A 25,315-nucleotide genomic window follows, 5' to 3' on the forward strand; every position below is an offset into this window, starting at 1 on the left:
TATCATTATAGGAAAAATTTGCCTATGATAGGACTTGATCCCAAGTATAGTCATACTCCTTGATTAAACATCTTAATAGGTTTCCAAGTACCATATTAATTACTTTATTTTGACCATCTATTTGTGGATGGTAAGATAAACTATGGGCTACATTTGTGCATAGTCCTTTCCATAAAGTTTTTCAAAAGTGTCCTATGAACTTAACATCCCTATCAAAAATAATGTTGATGAGTAACCCATAAATTCTTCTAATCTCCTTGAAAAGAGATGAGATATGTAACTAGAATCATGTGTGATTTTGCAAGGAATAAAGTCACTCATCTAATTGAACTTGTCAACAACAACAAAATGCTATCTCAACTTATCTTTCTCCTTGGTCTATTTGGTATGGAAAGTTTTGATACAATCTTGCATTTTTAGAATTATCCTTAGCCTTCTAACATACCATACACTAATCAACATACCTTTTTACATCTTTGTGCATCCTTGGCTAATAGCAGAATCTCTCCACTATCTCTAGTGTCTTATTGGATTTATTGGATTGTGTGTAACCTCCTTCTTAAGCTATTGACAACTGTATTTCCTTGAATTTTCTTATGATTAATCATAAAATTATATGACTAGATAAATTCTACCTATTTGATGTTTCTTAAAATCATCTTCTCTTGAGAGTCAATGTAACTCAATACTTAGTTATCTGTATTAACAAAAAACTCCTTTGGTAAAAGGTAATGCCCCCATTTCCTGAGTGCTTGTACTAAAGCATAAAATTCTAAATCATAAGAAGAGTATCTTGAATTAGCTTCATTTAACCTCTCACTAAAGAAGGCTAGTAGTCTCCCTTCTTGACTCAAAATTACCCCAATAGTAACATTGCTTGCATCACATTCCAAAAGGAACAACTTATCAAAACTATGTAACACAAGTCCAAGTTGTGTAGCTACCTCTTTCTTTAATCATATAAATCCCTCACTTTCCTCTTTGGTCCATACAAACTTATTTTTCATTCCACCTTTGATAGTGTCCAAGACTAGAGCACATACCTCACTAAATCTCCTTATAAACTTTCTATAAAATTGTGTCAAACCATAAAAATTTCTCATATTTGTACCTATATTTGGTGTGGGCTAGTTGAGTATGGCTTCAACTTTATCCTCATCCATCTTCAAATTACCTTGTGAGACAATAAATCCAAGGTAAACTAATTCTTTCTTTAAAAACTGACTCTTCTCTAGGTTGATGGTTAATTGCTCCTCCTATATCATCCTTAAAATAATTTCCACGTGCTTCAAATGTTCTTCTTTATTATCACTATAAATAAGTATATCATCAAGATATACCACCAAAAATTTACCTATGTAGTTCTTCATAACTTCATTCATAAGTCTCAAGAATGTACTAGGTGCATCGATGAGGCAAAATGGCATGACCAACCATTCATACAATCCCTCAGTGGTTTTGAAGGCTATTTTCCACTCATCACCTTCTTTCATTTTGATTTGGTGGCAACCAATTTTATGATCAATCTTAGAGAAATAGTTAGCACCCCCTAAACAATCCACCAAACCCTTTATTCTAGGGATAGGAAACCTATAACTTATGGTTGTCCTATTGATGACCCTAGAATCTATACATAATGTCCATTTACCCCCTTTTTTCTGACAACATGTTAGGATTAAACCATAGACAAAAATAAAATTACATGTAAATATAAATAATATTAGGAAATAATAAATCACACAAAAGAGAACACAAGACACCAAGATTTAACATGGTTCACCCAATCCTTAGACTACATCCGTCAAATGAGTCCAATATTATTACGATCTAGTGATTACAACCTTATTACAATCTGTGATCCCTTATAAATTAGTACCACCACAAGAAGTAATTTTTTCATCATACATTATGAAAATTCCTATCCCTAAGCTCTTTTATACAAGTATTTTTATCACTTTAATGTTATAATTAAGTATTACATGTCAGTCCAAAATCTCAATAAGATAGGGCCCAAAAAAAATTGGAAGTATGAAGTGTGAATTAAGTACAATACTTCCCTGATTAGTTACCACAAACTAATAATCCCTTACTTGGGGACTAATCAGGCTCCACACTAAGTATGAAGTATGAAGTATGTATAGTACTTCCCTGATCAGTCACCACAAAATAACAATCTCCCACTTTTATTTTCCTTCCCACTATTCACAAAAATCACTCTCTTTTGTTTTCCATACACACAACTTTCACATAAATCCATGTTAACACATCTTAGACCTAGTAAAACTTGCTTTGAATGAAGTACTCTCTGATAGGACTTGCTAGGATTAAACCACAGATAGAAATAACAATTACATGAAAATATAAATAATATTAGGAAATAATAAATCACACAATAGAGAACACAAGACACCAAGATTTAATGTTATTCACCCAATCCTTGGGCTATGTCCACCAAACAACAAGTCCAATATTACTATGATCTAGTTATCACAACCTGATTACAATACATAATCCCTTACAACTCAATACTACCACAAGAAGTAATTTTTCACATCACACATTACGAAAATCCCTAACCTTGTGCTCTTTTATAAAAGTATTTTTTCCACTTTAAGGTTATAATTAATTATTACACATCAGCCCAAAATCCTAATAAAATAGGGTTCAATTTTTTTTGGAAGTATGAAGTATGTACAGTAATTCCCTGATTAGTCACTACAAACTAGCACAACATTGCTACAACAACACATGGGATATGTTACTAAAACCCTAATCCAATGACTTTTAGACTTTCCTAGAAATCTCTTTATTCTATTCTAGACTCATCTTGTAAGAAACCTTATTTGGTAATGAAGCCCCTAGCACAAAGTATATTTTATGACTAATTTCCCTTTGTGGAGGAAGTGTAGAAGGTGTGTCATCACTGATGATATCCTTGAATTGATCTAACAAAGCATGTACCTCCTTTGGTAAGAGGGTTTTTTTATTTGCCTCTTCCTCCATAGGTTTTAACATAATTACAAACCCAACCTCATGTTTCTCTTTGAAATCATTCAAAACTCCTTCCTACTCATAAGTAGGAGGTTTTGATCTATAGTTATGTCAATGCCTTCTTCAACTAGTGATTGAATGTTATAAGTCACTTTTTCCTTCTTGAAGGTCTACAAATTCTTCTTCCCATTATAGATAGCATCTCTTTCATATTCCCATGGTCTACCTAGAAGTATATGACAAGAATCTATGGGTAACACATCACAAATTATTTTGTCTTGATACCCTCCTATTGAAAAATCTACCCAAACTTGTTCATTTACCAAAACATAATGGCATTTATTCAACCATGTAACTCTATTTTGATAAGCATATGAAATAATTAACAATTGAAGTTTTTGATCAGCTTCCTCTAATATGATATTATTAGTTGATCTTGAATCCACTATGACTTTACAAACTTTTCCTTGCATCTTGCATTTAACTTTGAAAAGTTCTCTCCTTTGTTTAGGTTCATATTTTCTTGGCTCTCCAAGGAAAACTCCTTTGAACATCAAGTTCTCCTCATTCTCTAAATCAAGATTAGCTTCTTGATTAATGCTACTTCTCTGGTCCTCTTGAAGATAGTTGACCTTCCTTTCTCCTTGTGAAGATGATGCTTTATTGGGACATTTATAAGAAAGATCCCTTGATTGCCCATGATTGTAACATTTCATACTAGAAAAATGTAATCCTCTATTGTGATTGCTTGATCTACCCCTACCTTTGTCATTGTAACTTCTTCCTCTACCATAACTAACCCTATTACCACTGTCATTACTTGGTTTACTAATTTCTGTATCCCCTTGTTATCTAGTGTCACTAGTTCTACCTCCATATCAACCTCTATAAGTTGCTCTAGCATCTCTACCTTTATCTCTACCTTTGTTATGAGAGACTTTTATATATTTGTTCCTCTCTTCCACTTTTGAGAGCTAGTTGAAAGCATCATTGTCTAGTAGTTGTGTCCATAGATTGATTTCTTCTTCGATACCCCATCTCAATCCTCCTAGATACCTAGCCACTTTTACTACCTCAACTTCTTAGATCTTGGATCTTGGGATTAATTTTTGAAATTCCTTAGTATAAGAGGCTACATTCACATCCTTTTGTTTCAAACTTTGTCTCTTCTTGTGTAGATGGATTTCATAATCCTTTGGTAGATAGTTTTCCTTGAATTTCATTAGTTATAGTTTCATTGCTTTCTTTCTCCCTGTTTTTTCAAAGAAACTTCCACCAAGTAAGGGTTGGTTCGCTTTGTAGACACCTAAATCTGATTACACCATTGGGTAATCTTATTTAGTCATCTTCTAGGATATTATTCATTAAATATTTATTATTTAATTAATTAATTAATCATCCCCTAATTAATCAATTGATTTAATTAACTATAGTCCAATTGATAAAATCAAATGATAACCCAAAATCCATTTATCAATTAAGTCCCTATTCCTCTATTAAATTAAATAAATGTCCAAATCTATTTAATTTAATCCCACATCCCTTTTTTATTAAATAAATCATTTAATAAATCATCCTAAACCCCTAAACCATCTCTAAACCCTATCATTACCCCTAATCCAACCCATTCACCCATACTAACCTCACTTAGCCACCTGATTAACCCATCCCATCAAAGTTAAGCCACTTACCTCCTAACCCCATTTCTAAACTAAGCCTAATCCCCCTCCTAAACATGTGCACAACTTTAATCAAGAGTTAAGACTTACTAACCTAAGCCAAAGTCAATAGTCTCCCTTGTCCTCTTCTGTGCCTATCTAAGAACATTAATGCCTCTTACATGCCATTAATGACTCTTACATTCCTCTTACACACTCTTCCTCCCTCATTAATCCCTTTGACCATCCATTTTTCCCATCCCCTCACACTCATCCTCCTTGTGACAAGTGTCACTCCCTGATTGGCTCCAAACAAGCACAATCCATGTACTCCTCTTTTAAAGTATCTTAGCCCTCCCTCGCCATTCTTCCTTCCTTACATCCTGATGCTCCATCTCACTATCCATTAGCCTATAAATTGAACCCTTCTATCATGCCCTAAATTTATCAAGGCAAAACACAACCCATTTTTTTTTTTTTTAAGGTGCATTAGTGATTAACACATATAGGCCTAACTAGTTATGTATATACCATTGAATTATGGAATGTGCAAAATATAGCAACACATGTCGCTTCAAGGAGACTAGGATTTTTCTTATTTGATCACAGACTTTGGGGATGGTTAACTTTATGTGATGTAGAAGGATTTTCTTTCATCTAAAAAATTTGCACTCAACTTTCCTTGGAAGACTGATTGTTTTCTAACATTCACTAGAACTCTAGGTTATAACTTAGGAGTTAGTTGGTTTATAATTTTAGATCCACATCCTATCCTTGAAGTAAGACAAATATGAAGTTTAAATTTTGTATCAAGGTAGTTTCAATAATTTAGAATCATTTATGAATGTGAATATGTAAATAATTTTCATACATGCTCTGGTTACAGTCGTGTAACCTTAACTTTTTATATCCATATCCAATTATACTCTATTTTATGATGACATCAATGTAACTATTTAAATGAATTCCCTACATGTTACCCTTTATTAACTTCAACTATGTTGATGTCTTACAACTAAATTCTACTAACTAGCTTCTTAAATCATTCATCATTCATTTATTTATTTATTCTAACTTAATTGTTTATTATAATTTATTTATTTATTTATTTATCATCATTATTATCACTTTTGTTATTTTAGATTTTATCATTATTGCTCTTACAAGAAAAGCCCATTTTATACTTAAAATTTAAATTAAATATACCTTGTAAGATATCTTCATAGCTATTCTAAGCACCAAGTAGTTCTTAATATGTATGCAAGAAATTTATGAAAAAATCTATTAGTACGCTTATTTAATAGATTTTCTAAAATTTAATCATCAATTAGAATTTAATGTTAACATTACTATTACTAAATTTTATGATCTTTTCTTATCAACAAGACAAATTAGTTAATTTATAATAATAATTACTCCTAACTACGCTTACTGCCCATCTCACTTCCTAACATTAACACTTGACTATTATGTCATACCACTAGCTAACACTATTAATTAACTTAATTAAAATTACATTCCCTACTATCCTACCTTGCTACTAACCATATTATACTTAATCCCAATATTTTTAAGTTTACTAATCACCTATAATCCCACATTTGTTTGCCTAAGTTTCTATTTACTATTCCCATGCTCCTAATGTTGACCTTTTTCATAAAACATCACATGACTACTATCAACCTTTATTATTTTCAAATCTCTACTTTCCCCAAATTGAATTCCTATGCCATGGGGTCACATTCCCACTTTTTCCTCCCTCTAATAGTGATTAGGCATAGGCTTCATTACCTCCCCCTAAAGCACCTAATTGCTAAGTTTTGTCAATATTGATCCCAAGGTAACCACCGTAAATCTAAAATGGACCACTTTCCCAACATCAACCTACTCCTCCCACTTCCCCAAGTGCCTAACTCCTCCTCCCTGGGTGTGGTACAGTTAGATGAAAGTTGAAGCTTAGTCTTTGCACATTTTCAAATTGCTAGGTGCCTAGGAAAAGGATCTCTCTTATGTTAGATTGAAGGGGTCATCATCAATGCCCTTTCACATGAGCTCAAAGTGTGATAAAGCTGAGGTCACCTAGTGGGGGCCACAACCTCATTTTTCCATGTTTGAATATGGTAACCTTGCATTTTAAAGGTGACACCTAGATTATATAGGATTTGCAAATGTTTAAATTTGCATAGAAATATATATGTTTTTTTTTTTTGGTTTGGTTCAAGTGTTTGATTTTTATATTTCCTTTTATTTGGTTCAATTTAATTGTGAGACACGCCTCTAGTCATGTGACTACACTTGGAGGTGGAGTGATTTGTAATATCCTAGGGTGAGTAGACATAGATTAGGTGCCTAGGTAGGTCCTTAGGTTAGTTTATTATTATTATGTTTCTCTTGCTCTAAAGGGTTTATTTTTAATTGTATCTTATTGAAAAGAATCTGGGTATATGTTTATTGAATAAAATATTGGTCTATAATAGGCATCATCCCATTTTACTTTTCCTCATATAAATTCCAGAGATGTGAGGTGCACCTACAACTAACTTTTCTTATAGATTTTTAAGCCAAGTCATACAAGGTGTTATTTTTTGTCACTTCAAGTATGACGCTAAGGTGATTGGTTGATGATAAATTTGATGTTATCCCCAAATCTATATAACCTTAGAGGTTTCAAGGTTTATCACTCCAATGTATAGGTTCTATTAGAACTTGAAAACCCAATGAATCCATTTCCATGCATGTAAAAAAGAACTATAAAAAAGATACTATAACTTTCTTCCATTGTATCAAATACATGAGATATGATTTTAAAATTCAATCACTATATTTTTAAATTGAACCAACTATACCAATAAGAATTTTCCACACAAAAACTATGAAATATTTATACCAAAGGATTTATAGAACAACATAAGGATGAGTGTATAATTCACGTGACTTCTCCATATTACATTCAATCACATAATTGTGAACTTACAATGATTTACTCAATCTACCCTACATGATTTTAACAATAATTATCCCACATGAAGACCCCATAAGATTTAACTATAAACTAAATGCATAGATCTTCATATTTGTAAAATCTTGATCATCTACTTTTAACATGTCTTTCATCACAATGAGCATTTCCATGCAAGGACAACTATATTCCATTTTCTCAAGACTACACTTTATATAATTACAAAAATATCTAATAAGAAGTAAATCTTTTTTCTTTTTTTTTCTTTGTATTACAATGAAACAACATGGAAAACTTAACATCACAACACATCGAGAGGTGATAGTGGCAAAATTTGTCTCTCCACACACTTGACTTTCAACATTTCTAGAAGTGAAACCCTAATATCTTCATAGGAACCATCCTTTCAAAGCCCTACAAAACAACACAAATTTGGAATGATGGAGGCTCACCTCCCATCCTAGGCTTCCATGAAGCCACCCATTGAGTAGGGGAAACAAGGCCCAAATGGGATACACACACTCATCACTTGCTAATGCATGAAAGACACCGCATAATACCAAACAATCCCTTCCATGGCTTGCACGTTGATTCACCAGTAGAATCATAAAACATTGGGTGAAGGTGGGCTCTTCAAGGAGGAGATTTTCTATGTCAATACAACTCATAGACATTGAATTTCACCATTCCTCTACAAGGCTTGCATCATACACACTTCTCTCCACAATTTCTAATTATCACCCCCAAATTCATATTCCTAGTTATCACCCCCAAATCACAATATCAAGACAATGGCTTCAATGGAGCCCATCTCCAAGAGAAGAGGCTCCCTACTACATTGTTGAGCCCAACTAACCCCTTCACCCAAGACTTCTCTTCCCTCCTAAGGGTGAGTGAAGCCTTCACACCCATTAACACTTGACATTCAAATAAAAAAAACAAGAAGATCAAGAAGAAAAGACAAGAAAGTTACATTAACACAATAGACCTTCACACGAGCAACACAATACCAAATTTTACAATACAAAGATTCAAAATACAATGCATGATCCCATAAAAATTATTCCATCCTTGTAGATTTATTATGCAATGCTAAAAGAAATAAAATGGTCATGGTTTGAACACCAACCTTGGTCCAAGATAAAGGAAATGATAGTTGTTGCAAAGTTCTCTTAGTCTCCCTCCAAAACCCTAATTTTCTCTAAACTTAGAGAGTGGGTGAACAACCCAATAGTTTTTCCAAGACTCTCTAAAAAGGGATTTCCCACTATCTATTTTGGAAAAAACACCAAGCCACTTCCTCTTACAAACTTGTCTCCCTCTAAATTTGCTATATTTGACTTAGTGGAAACATGGGAGAAAACACACATGATAGCTCCATTTTCGAATTGATGGAAGAATGCATGGGTAAGGGCCCCCTCAGGCTATCTAGGCACTCTCATGGTCAAAATTATGTCTCTAACATGTTATACTATCATATGGGTAGCTCATTTTCACATAAAAGACAATATGGGACCACCTAATGACCCCTCAAAACCCTAGCCAAGTCCAATTTCGAATTTCATTTCATTGTGACCCATCCTTCCCCTTGTCGAGTAATAGGTGATTAATTTTAGGGTAGAATGGCACCATGACCAAAACCCTAAATGAAATTTCATTACACACAAAATCAACAAGTGTCAAATGAAACATAAATGTTCATTCCACCTCACCATGACATGTCCCTAATGCAGCTTTGTGATTCAAAATTTCCACATATAAGAAAAATTACATTCTCAAAGAAAAATACTTTCACAATGAGGCTTTCTGAATCTACCAAATATTTTCCTTGGTTACAATATGTTCACATAGGTTTGGAACTTGTTCCCCCCAAAACATTCCCATGGTTCCACTTCCTATACATTAAACTCGAGCATCAGTAGTCCAAGGAGGTCATATAAAATATATATCATAAATGCATATAATTTAAAATTTTATGTAATCCATATTTAAATATTTAAATTAAATTTCCTTTCCTAATCATTTCAAATAATCCATTCGAAATGTTAAAATATCAAAAATTTCATATCATAAATCATCATAGTCAATTAACACTTATGTGCATATCATAAATCATCATAATCAAATTAACATTTTGCATCACATCATAATCTAATTTTATCATGTCATAAAGTTGCATCTATAAGTTTTTGATCATTCCATTCAAAATATTAGGTTCTTAGTACATATCATAGGTGCAAAACACTACTATAATGTCAAAATCAATAGATAAAACAATCCACTATCCATCTAAGTCTTGAATAAGTGTCAAAATATTAAAGTATTGAATATCGAAATGCAAGTAAAAGAAAATGCTATGATAGTTTGGGGTGAGGGCTCACACCTTTCCCTCTCACAATCTATATCATCCATCAATGCAAACATATAATGTTCCATTAGCCACTATAGCACAACTATTCCATGCCCTTACCATGTTAAAATCCACTCACACAATCCATTGTTGAAATATTTCACTCATTCCCTTGTATGATAAACACCCCATCACTTGAACCTTGAGCACAACCAAGCAACAACCCCTATCAATCTAGACACACTAAGGTCGTCGAAGGGTAGACTTGAGGAGCTTACCATTTTTGGCCTACTTTCCTCCATGGTGTTTTCCTCTCCATCCTATCATAAGTGTTGTTTTAATTTAGTTTTTTGAATGTTGAATTTAGTAATAATGTTCTTAACATGCTAGGTTTTTAGCATTACATTTTGATATGCCTGGTGATAGTCTGCATTTGGGTCACTATAACAATGTCTTGTTGCTTGTTTTATCAACTAACCAACCTAACATTTTGCACTTTTTTATGTAGATAGTTGGTTTACTAACATTTTTTATAGGTATCAAAGTCCCCAACCAAGAAGTGTGCTCCTAGCCATACAACCAAATCCAAATTTAAACACCTTACAAATACATTTTATTTGCAAACTCCCACTCACAAATTTATGATTGAATATCAGCGAGATTGCAAACCCACATGAGTGGGGATTATGTTTTCTCATAAGCCCCCCACCATGTGGCATCAAAAACTATCCTTAACATTCCTAGAAACCACTCTTCCCACAGAAATACATTCTTTTATTAGTAGGATCATTGTAAAAACTTGTGAGAATGCTTGACCAAAATAGTCAAGCCCAAGCATTCAATTTTATCTTTTCAGACTCAAACTCATGAGTACAGCTAATAGAGGGAACACCTTCCACAATCCTATGGGATCACTTTTTTGTGGGAATGCACTATGGGTATTTTCCCACAACCCACATTTTATCTATTTTCACTAGTTCTAGTACCACAATCCCACAATATTTGGATGCATTCTCACACTGTGAGATCACAATTTTACTCCCATGGGTTCTTTTTTTTAAACTTGTTTGTAAAAATCAAAATTTGACTTTTAGTGGTTATGTAGGATATGGACTATTCTAAGTTGGTTTACACATATAAAAATTAACTTAAAAAGTTAAAATGCATTTTTGCATAGTTAACTATTCATTTTAGGGATTTTTTTTGGTGACTAATTAATTGATTTTTTGTAAAATTGTAGCTTGGACCATCTAGATACACCTAACCATGTCTTTTGCAGGTTTTTCTTAGGAATGAATTTGAATGCTTAAACACTTTTCTTTGAATGCATGTTGCACTTAATTTGATCAATCAAACAAACTCTTTAATGGCTAAGATAAATGAACCATTGCTATTATTAATACCTCAATTTGGGCATAAAACACTTTTACTCAATCTTGAATGACTAAAAGTCAATGAACATCACAAATTGGCATAGCTCAACTTTGGGGCTTAAAAGGAATCCATTCAATCTTGAAAGCTCTAAAAATAAAATGATATCATTCTCTCCTTCTCAAAGCTTTCATGTGTGATTTTCTTATGTTGATGTTGATTGATTTATTTTTGTTGATGAACCTTCAAATTATTATTTTGATGACATTATCAAGTTGGAAATAACTTCACATGCTTAAACATGAGTGTCTTTTAGAGTAGATAGAAAACCTAAAGCTTCAAATAAAAAAGAAAAAGTGTGGTCTTGTTTTACTTTTTAGCAAGTCTTCTTGGAGATTTCATCACCCCTTGGAATGACCTCAAATCTAGCATTCTAGTAGAGTATAAATATCTAGAGGTGAATTAAAATACACCTCTCTTGGAAACATAATCTTGTCACTCTTGGCTAAGCCCCAAAGAACTTTATACCTTTGGGAAGTGAAGGTGGAGATTTGGGTTATTGTCTCCTCCTGGCTATGTAGTATTATTTTCTTTCATCTATGGATTTGGGCCTCATGTACCTTTTGTAAATTGAGGACACCCCTAGCTAAGCTTGTATATCCTAGTCAAAACCTTATACAATTATTGGTGTATTTGATGTGCTTGAGTGTTTCAAATTCCCCCCATGCTTCAAAAAAATCCAAAAACATCATATAAATATACACATTGGTTACTATCAAATCCTTTTGCTAAACATATCTCTCTCAAATTTTCTTTGTCCTTTGAGAGATTGTTTGCTCACAATACAAAAAATCTATTTACAAAAGACTTTTATCCTTGTTGTTTCCAAAATAGTTCTTAGCAAGTCCATTCACAACAACCCTCTATCTACTTTGTTTCATTTTATATTTTGTATTATCCATTTATAAATCATTCCAAATGAAATACATACTTAGTGTAGTCATTGCCTCATCAAAGATTCATCCAAACTTTCAAAAACATTGTCATCCTAATCACATCCTTTCTTACATTATTCTAGTCTTCCATCAAGTCTTCCTTATCCTAAGATAGCTAAGTCTTCATAGCCATTCCTCACCCCATTTCCACATCTGTTAGAGTCAGTCTTTCCTTCTATTATGAGCCTAATCCAGATCCAAATCTAAGCTTCCCTACTTATCCTAATCTACATTTTCCCTTTCCTTTGTATTCATCCTTCATTTCTAAAACATAATATAACAATCCTATTATGATGAGTTTTTTCATCACATCCTTTTTCCCACTCCATCCTATTCCAATGATGATGAATATCTTTTTGACTATGGGTATATTGAAAACCTTAGAGATATTGCTCCGAACATCCTCCAAAATCCAAACATTTCTCCAAACTACTCCATCATTCCTCCATGCATACCCACTAGTATTCCTTACCATGCCTTTAACAAGGGAAATTCATTATTAAACTCATCCACACCTCCTTCCTATATTGTGCCCACATATTCCTCTTGTACATCAGTCATGTCTCCATCTTCCTCCACCTTTATATCCCAATCTCCACCCTTCCATAACAATGCTATTCATTACATCACTAGTCCAAGCCCATCATCCCAATATCCTAGAAACCCCTTTCCAAATCCTCCAACCAATACTATTTATACAATTGACCACCCTAATCCTCTTACTCTTCTGAATCACACACGTACATCTCCAAGGAGTTTTACAAGGAAACCAAATGAAAACCCATTTCCCACACCTATCATTCCTCTTACATCATACTATCGCTATCATCCCTATTAAATTCACCCCACTTATCAAACCCCTTACATCTCCTACCTACCATCCATCGAATCCCTCCAACTCCCATCTACATGACATCCTCCTAGAATTACCCAAATCCCATGTAATAAACCTAATGAGTCCTGTTGGGACTCAAAATCAAAGCCCTGATTTTGAGTACCATTGAAAAATTTAAGCCCTTAAGAACTTTTTGATCCATACATACCCGACTGCACTCGTGAGGCCTAAGAGGTGTTTAATGTTTCTAAAACCTTTCATTTAGTATGTCTATGTATTTCATGAATATAAATTGACATTTGGAGCCATTCCATGAAGTCTTGTTTTGAGCAATGTCCAATTCTACATTTTGCCCAAGTGTCAAACAGTGACATGAGGCCTTGTTTGCAATTGAAAATATTCCACCCAGTAATATTTCATGATTTTTTTCTTTGAGAACATTTAATTTCCATACCATAGAGCCTATGTTTTAGATTTTGAGTCATTTCAAATCCGTTTGACTAGGTTTTGAATCCCTCAAAATTGGTTGTTTATTGATGTCATACTGATGTCAATTATTCTAAATTTTGGGAATCCCTATTTGACTTCTTATAACATTGACCTAGTTGAGCAAAATGAAATAATTACTTTTGCATTCAATTTTAGACGTTAGAGACTTACTATGTTTCAATTTTGAGCTTATGACAAATTCGTTTAATTAGTTTTCAAATGTGATTCCAAATGCAATTTGTAACTTTTCACTGGTGTCATAAAGTGCAGTTTGGTCAGTACCCCTATTTGGGATATTGTAACTCCAGATCCATAATAGGTGAGATGAAAATGGATTTTACCACTGTGTTCTACTCTAAAAATACTTTAAGTGTGCCAATTTTCAAATCTTGATGAATTTGTTTGCACACTTTCCTAGGTCAATTCTGTTTGCAAAAACTACTTTTCTACTAGTGTTTCCAGTATGCAAATTTTGAGTAGCCTACTTTGACTGCTCGCCATTTTTCCCCTGTTATTCATCATGATACCTAATCATCAATTCATATTCTCCTTATGACAATAAAGCAATGGCCCAGTTCCCATTCCCCTAAGTGTCAAGTTGCCTAGTTTTTGAAGCCAAAACCGAATGTATTTTATGATATTCTGACATGTTTTTTGTAGGCAGTTCTGAGAGGGCAACCTCGACAGTTGATATGTTTTGACTAAGAATTTGTTGTGAGATGAGATTCAATGGGGTAAAAGTGTGCAGAATAGAGAATTAGTGTTGTTGATTTCAAAGCCCAATTATCTGTTTGGGTTAGTTTTTAAAGCCTTCTGGCATTAAATTAACAATTTGTAAATTAATGATAAAATGAGTTTTAACTGATTAATTAGTGCTCAAAATTAATTCCAGTAAATATTAGGTGATTAATGGATTATTTTGATAGTTCATTTGTTCAAAAATGAAAATAAAAATTAGCCAAGCCCTCTTTGGGGCTTGACTAATTTCACCAGATTGATAAGGGTACAAGAATATAGGATTTGGAAGCATCAAAAGAGTTTTTATAATATTTCAAACTCATTTGTGAAGCATTATCATAGAAAATCAAGGTATGTATGAAGGAATATACTTGATGATATATTGATTAAAATTCAAGTGTAGTAGTTGGCAATTGTAGGAGAGCTATAGTCAAGTAGAGTTGGACATTTGCATTGGAATCAATAAAAATGGTGTTAGATTTGACTAATAAAAAATGTATTGATAAAAGTTTGTTCTCAAAGTTGGTGGATGAAATGGAATCCTGAAATGTATTGGGTCCATGTTTGGGTAATTCCACTAATGGTCTTGAAGAGAATTTTCAATATAGCAATCATTTAAGTGAGATTTAGTCAAACAAAACCATCAATTTCCATACTATAGATAACAAAAATGGTAGCATAAGCATTGGGTTGGCTAACAAGGAGAATTATGCTGGTATCATGTATTTTTTTCAAGAAGAACACATGGTGGATATGATGTAAAAATAACTACTGTAGGGAAGAGGTCAGAGGAGATGTTTGGTCCTCATAGCACAAATATATAACTCCATTAATTTTGAAAATAGAGGATTGTTTTTTTTAATTGTTCTGAAATTAAAATCTATAACCATCATTATTATTAGTTTTCCATTCCAAGAAAGCTGTGGAAGAAGAAATAGACCACATTCTAATGAATGTATTTTGTTGTGAATGGGGAGCACATCAAAACAAAAGAAAAAGGAGTCTTCCATGGTAGGGATTGAAGGCTAGGACCTAAAAGAAAACATATGAGAAAATAAGTGAGGAAAATGCGGATGCCAATTGAGACATTATGCAAATGTTACCCCAAGGAATTTGCATCATATTCCATTATTGCCAGTCACTATCATTTGATGACAAACCAAATTATGCTTATCTGATAGTTTTACATTATGTTTTTATGCATAAAGGTGAGTGTGGATCCAGATATGGTGGGGTTCCAGAAAGTGAGTTAGCCAGCAAGTTATAAATTGATATTTGAAGACAAAGTGTGAGGCATAAGTGCAAGCCATGATTTCATGCAAAGATGTTTTACATGTGCAAATTTTTTTAATGATTTCATAGAAATGTTTTAAAGAAAAGGTGGAATTTATATACATTTGAGTTTATTGATTACATAAGAATTGCAATAATCAAATGGGAAGATAAACCTGCATACCACACCATGCAAGAAGCCATAGTCAAGCCAAAAAATGCAATGTAGAGTAGGTGCTGGGTCTTCAAGTAGCCTCTTTAAGACATGTGAAAGTCTAGTGTGAATTTGAGAACCTATTCATCCCATTGGTACAAAAGGCATCAACCAATACTATGTGTACATTACCATTAGTAGAAATGGTACGAGTAAGATCACCACTGTGGAGTGTTTTTTCAATAGTCCATACTATCAGCTTCCTGAGAACCTTTATTTTATGAAGTGGGGCATCCTCTGAAAGTGGAAGACTTATTTTTTTTGTCTTTCAAGATGGGTAGTCCTATGGAGTAGATATTTTGTGAAGACCAACCTTCCTGCCCAATGAAACCAATGCCACATGAGATTTAGTCTAGAAAAACTAGCATGCCTTGTGGGATTCTTATAGATGAGAGGAGGAAATCTTCTAACTTTTAGTCCCACATTGAACAATTGAAGTTCTTTTCTTTGGTTGATATATACACAATCACTATATTGGTAAGTGTCTTTAAGGAAGAAGCTTTTTCAAAGGAAGGGCAAGTATTCATTGAGGGGCCCACATGCAGCCAGATGGTGATAAAAGGTAATGTTTTGAACAAAGCATGTAGCGATGTCATCAGATGATGTGGAGTCCTCCCGACTAGTAAAAAATTGACATGTGGTGCTAGAACAACAAAACAAGTGATGACAAGTGTTAGAGAGACCTTCAAGCTTGCATGGATTCCAAGGTTCTAACATGGCATAGGAGACATGTGTCACGAGGGCACTTTCTCGCATGCACAACCAACACCCTATTGACTGTAATGTGGGAAAGTGCCCAGCTGACATGTATCAGTGGGCCTTAGTCTATGATGATGTGTAGATTTGGTCAATGTGATGATGTGGTAGTGATGTGGACCAAAAAGAAAATTGAAGATTGACATGTGGTATATGTTGGATGAATTTTGAAGTGACATATTTAAGAGGTAGCCTAAATTAGTGCAGATTCTAAGGTGCTAACATGGTGCAGTGTGCCACATGTCACAAAGGCACATGCTCACATGTGATGTGGTAGCTACTGACTGTGCATGTGAGAAAGCACCTAGCTGACACGTGATGGCGAGCCTCGAGTCAATAGTGACATGGAAGATGCAATGATTCAAGTAGCCAATGAGAAGCTACCACATGGTAGTGCTTAGCAAGCCAATTAGAGGGTGCCACATGGTGCTCGGTGGTAGCTGACTATGCAAAAATCCAACCAATCACAATGTGACACATCTCATAAGCTAGTCAAATAGGTTTGACCCAAAATTCAAGGGTGAGGGAAAATAAAAATGTTTTAAAATTAATTTTAAAAAAAAAAATCAAAAAAATCAAAAAGGAACATGAATGTTTTCACTTTAAATAGATATATTCTAAAGTTTGAACTTTAGATTATTTTAAATTTTTGAAAAATAAATATTTAGTCACAAAGCCATAGCAAAGGCATGATTTTCAAAATAATATTTTGGGAGTTCTCGATAAGTGAATATAGGCATATTATATATCACCAGAATCGAGAGAAGATGGACTTTTTGATTCTGGAGTTTGTTTTCACACAGGTGGTCAATGATTAAAGATATAGGTATAAATGTAAAATTTGGGCCTTCTTAGTGAAATTGCTGAAAATTGAAAATATAGTTACAAGCTTGGTAAAAACACATGGTAAAAGGTCTATTGGGTTAGTTTAAAGGATATCATGCCATTGTAGTATAATTTTCTTCCAATTTTTAGTTTTGAGAATATTGTGTTTTCCAGTTGTGATGAATTTCGAGATTGAGGTTGGAGTCATGATTAAAGGATCAGATCTTTTTGAAGGAGACAAAATGGAAAATATCTCTAGGTTAGGATGGAATTCTTTGATTCAATATATTTATTTTCCCTCTTTAATTTTAGAGGTTGGAAAATATTGGAAAGGTTTTGAGTTGGAAATTGACGTAGAAATGGTTTATGGAATTGATGAAGTTTGAATGGAAAGTATCTAGGATGTGCTAGTTCCAAACCATGAAGCTATGCTTTGGCTATGATACCCCCTTCCCATCCAAACAGCTTCTTATTCTTGCTATTTTCTCTCTTATCTGACAGTATATGTATATTGTACAGTCTAGTTTATTTGGTATTTTGTGAGTCAATTTCATGCATTTTTAGTTATTATTGCGAGGAAATCAATATAAAGAATAGCAGGTGTTTAGTTTCACTTTAAATTTTGCCTCCTTTATTAGTGATTTATAATGTTTTATGATCTTTGAACAAAGGGCCTAGATCATAGTTTATAGTCCCTTATGGTTGTATGTTATTTCATTATTGCTTATAATTCAAGGAGTTATGTGAATGCTTTAGGTAAATCAACAAGGTTGCATGTTTTTTGAGGAGGATGTCACATAAGAATGAGATTTAGATTGAACATTGATATCCAACTTAGAAGGTAAATGGATAGATCTGGAGTCTTGGTATATGATATGTGTCTTAGATATCCAAAATGCATGAGAGAGATTTGTGAATTGCCCAATGGATGAGACACTAATTAGCTATAGGATCATTAGTTTGTTGTCCATACTTGGTTTTTCTCCACTTTCTCCACCCACATAAAATCAAATCAAATTCAAATCATCTTTATATTTTATGTTTGAAGAGCTAGAATAGGATGCCCTCACTTAGCTTATGAATGGCATTGTCTTGCACTTAGCTATTGCAAATCTATGTTATTGCATGAGTAAATAGGAGAAACAAGGGCTAAATTTTTTGTTAATAGAGTCAAGAATATGTTTAGCATTGGTACCATATAAATTGAATCTAAGATCCACCCACCTAGGTTTTCCAGATGTTGAAGTAGAAGACAAGTCTAGCCTTATAATTGGCCCAATGTTTGAAATGGTATGTTTTAGATGGGAGTTAGCTAACCTTAGATGTATCTTGTTCTCATTGAGATAATTTGGAACCGTGTTGTTTCAAAACACCAACAAAATTGTGACTCTATTGGGGAAATAAAATGGCAATACACCGTGTTAAAAGGACAAGAATATTTGGTGTGAATTGAATATCTTAGTGCTATTATTCAGTATGGTTTTGCTCATCTGAGTCACCAATAAAATGGAAACTCTACTAGGGAAGTATTGAATCTAAAATAGAAATTCAATATGATTAAAAGAAAGGCATGTGCAAAGTTTGCTACAATAGTAAGGATATAAAGTGTTTTCTGTATCTTTACTAAATATTCATGTCTCCTAGTGAACTTTTATCCATTTGTAGCATTAGCTTTGTGATTTAGTGTAAATTCTATTGTTACGAGTTTTTAGCTTCAATTAATTCAGCTAGAGTTTTGTTTTCAAAGTGTTGTTGTAAAATCAGAGTCAAGAGTGAACATAAGTTTGTGTTCCCTTTTCCAAGTCTATAAATATACTAGAGTGGTTTGATGGTCTACATTTCTCCTACATATGAAGGTCTAGTTCAGATTTGTCAAGTGACAAATTATGTTTTATTTCTCAGAAAGTGTGAGTGGCGACTCTCAAATCTTTGCACCAGCTTGTTCCTAGTTGATTTCATTGCAATACATTGAAAGGGCTTCAATTGCATGGGTAGATTTGAAGGTTTTGATAGTTTCTTGAAAAGGAAGTTTAAATTCTTGATAAGTTTTAAAGTGTTGTTTGCAATCTACTGTTCTAAGAAAGTGAATTTTGGAAAGTAAATCATAGTAGTAATCTCTTTAACCTCTTGCAAGGACGTGGTGGCTCTACAAGGTTTTATCAATGGTGTGAATGATTTTTGGTATGAACTTGTGTCAAATCAGCAGATCAAAGTTCAACATCAGCACTTGAGGTATTTTGGTTTTCATGTTTCTCTTTCATGGAAGTCAAGTATTTAAAAAGGTTGCCTTTATTCACTGATTTTAGCACTAGAAGAAAGAGGTAGAAGTTTGATTTTAAGATGGAATCACTTCTCATATCTGAGATTAGTTCCCCAAGTTCTAAAAGTTTATAAACTATGGCTAACAACATTGCTATGTTGAATAATTTGATCTATAAAAAGATTGTCAGTGTTATAAGAATTGAAGTAGGAAGTACTCAAGGTTTAAATGCTGAACATTGTTATCTAGAGATTAAATCAGTAATTAGCAAGATGTGTTTTCATGCTAGACCTGAGGAATCCTCTCTACCTAGTATTTTTCTTAATATTTTAGTGCTTTATTTAGTTAATTGAACAACACCTATAAGATTACAAAGGTTTTTGCAAGTCGAAAGATTCATTGAGGAGATGGAAAGTGGCAATTATAGAGTTCATGATATATCTCCTAATGATAATAATGGATGTGCTAAAAGTAAAGGTAGCAATGAATATAACGAGTCTATAGAGAAAGATAATTTGTGTTCTAAATGTGAAGAGAAGGATTCAAATGTTAATGAAAAGGGTAATTACAATTAGCATAAAGAAGGTGGATATGAAAGTAAAAATAAACTTTGTTATAGTGAATATGAAGTTGAAGAATTTTATAACAGTAGTGGAGGTAGTTCTTGCCATGATGAGAAAGAATGTTGTAATAATGCTGATTTTCCAGATTAATATACTAATGATTTTTTTGTTGTAAGTTCTTCATGCCATCCAAATGATAATCATAGCCAGGAGAAGATTTGTGAGGCAGTCTCCTTAAGCTCTGATGAAATTTTAGCTTTGTTTCCTTGTGATTTTGAAAAGCATGTAAGTGTTTCTAAGGATGCTCATATTTTCTTTCATAATGATGGCATTTATTTTGTTTTGCCCCATGAGCTAAGTGAAAGTGTTGTTGAAAATGAAAAAACAAGTGAAAGTGAAATTTGTAGGTTACCTCATGAAAGTTTAGATGAAAATTAGATTTATGACAAAGGAAAAGGTTTTTTTTCAAGTTCGGTGGCCTAGGGCCATCATTTGTACATAGTAGGAATAGTTGTTTTAACTTTGAATAAAGTTTTTCGAGAGAAGTTTTACTATTAAGTGTGTGGTCTGCTTCTTCTAGAGATCTAAATACTTGCCATGCCTACAAGGGACATGCATCTCTAGATAGAACCACTATTGGGACTCAAAATTGAAGCCCTAAGTTTGAGTACCATTGAAAAATTTAAGCCCTTAAGCGCTTTTTGATGCATACATACCCGAATGTGCTCATGAGGCCTAAGAGGTGTTTAATGTTTTTAACACCTTTCATTAAGTATGTCTATGTATTTAATGAAGATAAATTTCCATTTTGAGCCATTCTGTGAAGTCCCATTTTGAGCAATGTCCAATTCTACATCTTGCCTATGCCTAATAGTGACAAGAGGCCTTGTTTGCAATTAAATATCTCACATCCAATAACATTTAATGACTTGTCACTTTGGGAATGTTTAATATCCATACCAAAGAGCCTATGTTATAGATTTTGAGTCATTTTAAAAATTTGACTAGGTTTTGAATTCGTCAAATTTGGTTGTTTATCAATGTCATGCTAATGTGAATTGTTCTAAATTTTGGGAAGCCCTTTTTGAATTGTTATAACTTTGACCCAGTTGATTGAAATGAAAAAATTCCTTTTGCATTACATATTAGAGGTTAGAGATTTACTATATTTCAATTTTGAGATAATGAAGAATCTGTTTGATCAGTTTTCAAATGCAATTCCAAATGCAATTTGTAATTTTTTGCTAGTGTCATAGAGTGTAGATTGGTTGGTAGCACTATTCAAGATGTTGTAACTCAAGATCTGTGATAGGTGAGATCAAGAGGACCATTGTGTTCTACTCTAAAAATAATTTAAGTGTACCAATTTCCAAATCTTCACCAATCTATTTGCATGCTTTCCCAAGTCAATTCTATTAGCAAAAACTATTTTTCTACCAGTGTTTCTAGTATGCAAATTTTGAGTAGCCTACTTTGACTGCTTGCCATTTTTGCATTATTATTTTTCGTGAGCCCTGATAATAGATTGATATTCTCCTTGTGACAATGAACCAATTCTTTAGTTCCCATTCCCCTAAGTATCAGGTTGCCTAGTTTTTGAAGCCAAAACCAAACATGTTTTATGGTTTTCTAACATGTTTTCTTCCTGGCAGTTTTGAGAGGGAAACTTTGATAGTTGATATATTTTGACTAAGAATTTTTCATGCTATGAGATTCAATAGGGTAAAAGTGTGTGGAATAGAGGATTAGTGTTGTTGATTTTAGAGCCTAGTTATCTATTTGGGTCAGTTTTTAAAGCCAATTGACATGCCCTTCTGGCATTAAATTGACAATTTCTAGATTAATGATAAATGAGTTTTAAATGATTAATTAGTGCTAAAAATTAATTCCAATAAATATTAGGTGATTAATGGATTACTTTGACAATTTAGTTGTTCAAAAATAAAATAAAAATTAGTGGGCCCTTTTTAGGGCTCAACTAATTTCACCAGATTGATAAGGGTACCAGAATATAGGATTTGGAAGTATCAAAAAGGTTTTTATAATATTTCAAACTGATTTGTGAAGCATTATCATATAAAATCAAGGGATGTATGAACAAATATAGTTGATGATAAATGATTAAAATTTAGGTGCAATAGCTAACAATTGTGGGAGAACTATATTCAAGTAGCCTTGGATATTAGCATTGGAATCAATAAAGATGGTGTTAGATTTGACTAATAACAAACATATTGAGAATAAGATGGAGCAAGTTACTTCTAGCATTTGTGTAATAGATACAAGATTTAGGAAGAGAACAAATGAAGAAATCATGTCTCTAGGTGGTCCAAGTAAAAGAACTAGATAGAGCTCAAGGAAAAAGGCAGCCAAGGTAACTGGGGGATCTACTACTGATACCATCCAAAGCACTATGGAGTTAGGTAAAGAGGTGGTGAAAATGATCAAAGAGCTATAGTAGTAGCTAGTAGTGTCACTAGTATCTGGTCTCTATTTTGGTAGTGGTCCTGGTAACTGGTCATTGTTCTTGGTCTTTTAACTAGTCTATGTTCATTTTTAAAAAAACTAGGTTTTAGGTCCTTGTAAAACCTAGTTTCATTTTATGGTTTTATTTTGTGGTTTTAGGTCCCTATAAAACCTAATTTTGTAACTTTTAAACTGCAAGTTTTAAGTCCTTGTAAAACCTAGTGGTATTTCATGGTTTACCTTTTGCTTTTCTGTTAAGGGTTTTAGGTCCCCTTCAAAACCTATTTTTACCTTAATCTAAAAAATAGATGTATTCATAAAAGTTTGTTCTCAAAGTTGGTGGATGAAATGGAATCCATAAATTTATTAGGTCCTTGTCTGGGTAATTCGACCAATGGTCTTGAAGAGAAGTTTTAATATAGTAATCATTTAAGTGGCATTCAATCAAACAAAACCATTAATTTCCATAATATAGATAAGAAAAAATGATTCCATAGGCATTGGGTTAGATAACAAGGAGAATTATGTTGGTATCAAGTATTCTATTGAAGAAGAGCACATGGTGGATCTGATGTGAAAAATACTATAGCAGGGAAGCAAGCATAGGAGATGTTTGGTCCTCATAGCACAAATATAAAACTTTGTTAATTTTGAAAATAGAGGATTGTGCTTTTAATTGTTCTGAAATTAAAATCTATAACCATCATTGTTATTAGTTTTCCATTCCAAGAAATTCGTACAAGAAGAAATAGACCATAATCTAATGAATGTATTGTGTTGTGAATGGGGAGCACATCACAATAAAAGAAAAAGGAGTCTTCCATGGTAGGGATTAAAGGCTAGGACTAAAAGGAAAAGGTATGAGAAAATAAGTGAGGAAAAATGTTGATTATAATTGAGACATTATTCAAATCTTACCCCAAGGAATTTGAATCATATTCCATTATTGCGAGTCACTACCATTTGATGATAAGCCAAATTATGCATATCTAATAGTTTTACAATGTTGTTATGCATAAATGTCATGCCCATAATTCACAAGGAAAAAACACAACTAATGTTTTTTTGCTAACTAGACACTATGAACAAGGTTCCAACCAATAATTCAATAGTTTCATTATTTCATTTTATTTTTGATTATTTTGCTAATTATTATTAACTTTACATACTCATGTCCCCCTCTTTGCTAGTAACCTATAGGAGGGTTTGGTAAATTATTAAATTTACTCCATAATTCATTGTCCATTCACTATAACATCATTTCTTTACAATTTTGTCATTAAATCCTAATAATTCTAATTTAATAGAAGCATTTCCTCTAGTTCCATAAATAATTAGTTAGTCATAAGAATTTTCAGCATCATATATCTACATCCTTCTTAATCCTTGATTGACCTATATCTTGAAGTATCAATAAAAAAAAATAAAGTCAACCATGTGTGTGTGTGTGTGTGTGTGCGTGTGTGTGTAACATAGTATTTCCTAAAGTCAAACTCTTATATTAATGTTCTTTATTTAAAAAGAAAACTTACATTTTCTAATTCTATGTCCCATCTCCACTTAAACTTATTTATTGATTTTTTTATTATTATTATGTTTTAATTTTACTATGTACATTATCCTAATTATACATCCTTTAATCATTATTAGCATTCTATGAATATTTTATAAGTTAGATATTATACATATACATTATCCTTAAGATTATCTAATAACTATAATACAATACACTCTAACCATAACTTGCAACCCCTAAATCAATTTAATCAAATAAATAATAAAAAATCCAATATACCATTACTTTATTATGCATATATTTCTTTAAACAACAATTAAACAAGAATAAAAAGAAGACACCTTCAAATTTTAACAATTATTTAAAAATAATATTTAAAACTATAATTAAAGTATACTATATTTATAACATCTAAAAAATAAACCAATGTATAACTATTAATCATAAAATTATTATTAAACTATAGTTAAAATATGCTCAAATAAACTAGAATCTAGATATACATTTACCTACTATCCAAGCATAATCCACTTAACATTAAACAATATACACTATCCTAACCATACTATCTTAATACTAACTTGTAATCCAACCTTTTGTGAAATCTAACCTATGCATACCTCCTAGTCTATGTGATACATTATAATCCCAATGTTACATTAATGCACCATATGTTTTTATTTCTAGATCATCCCCTTTACCCCATGTGTACCTCTCCTCAACTAGGCATGGGTGGGTAAAGTTTTTCAAAATATCTTCTCTCATGTTAGATGACTAGGGTAGAAGATAGTATTGTTAGGTCTTGCATTTAAAATAAAAAGCTTTTTACACTCCTTCATTACAAGCATGGCTGCCCACCCTTCTTTTTTACACCACCTTGCTTGGGTAACATGTGCAACAAGGAAATGGGGAGTAGTTGACAAGACAACCCCCCCCCTCTCTTAGACATTTAATAAAATTTCCTAGCTTGAGGTGCCTAGGGGAAGTCCTATTTAGGACATAAAATATGAATGGTTAAGTTTGACTTTTAACAAATCATGTCTTCCTTTTGCAAATC

Source organism: Cupressus sempervirens, chromosome 4, assembly GCF_028749045.1.
Source record: "Cupressus sempervirens isolate cs-2001-9-10 chromosome 4, ASM2874904v1, whole genome shotgun sequence".
NCBI lineage: Eukaryota > Viridiplantae > Streptophyta > Pinopsida > Cupressales > Cupressaceae > Cupressus > Cupressus sempervirens.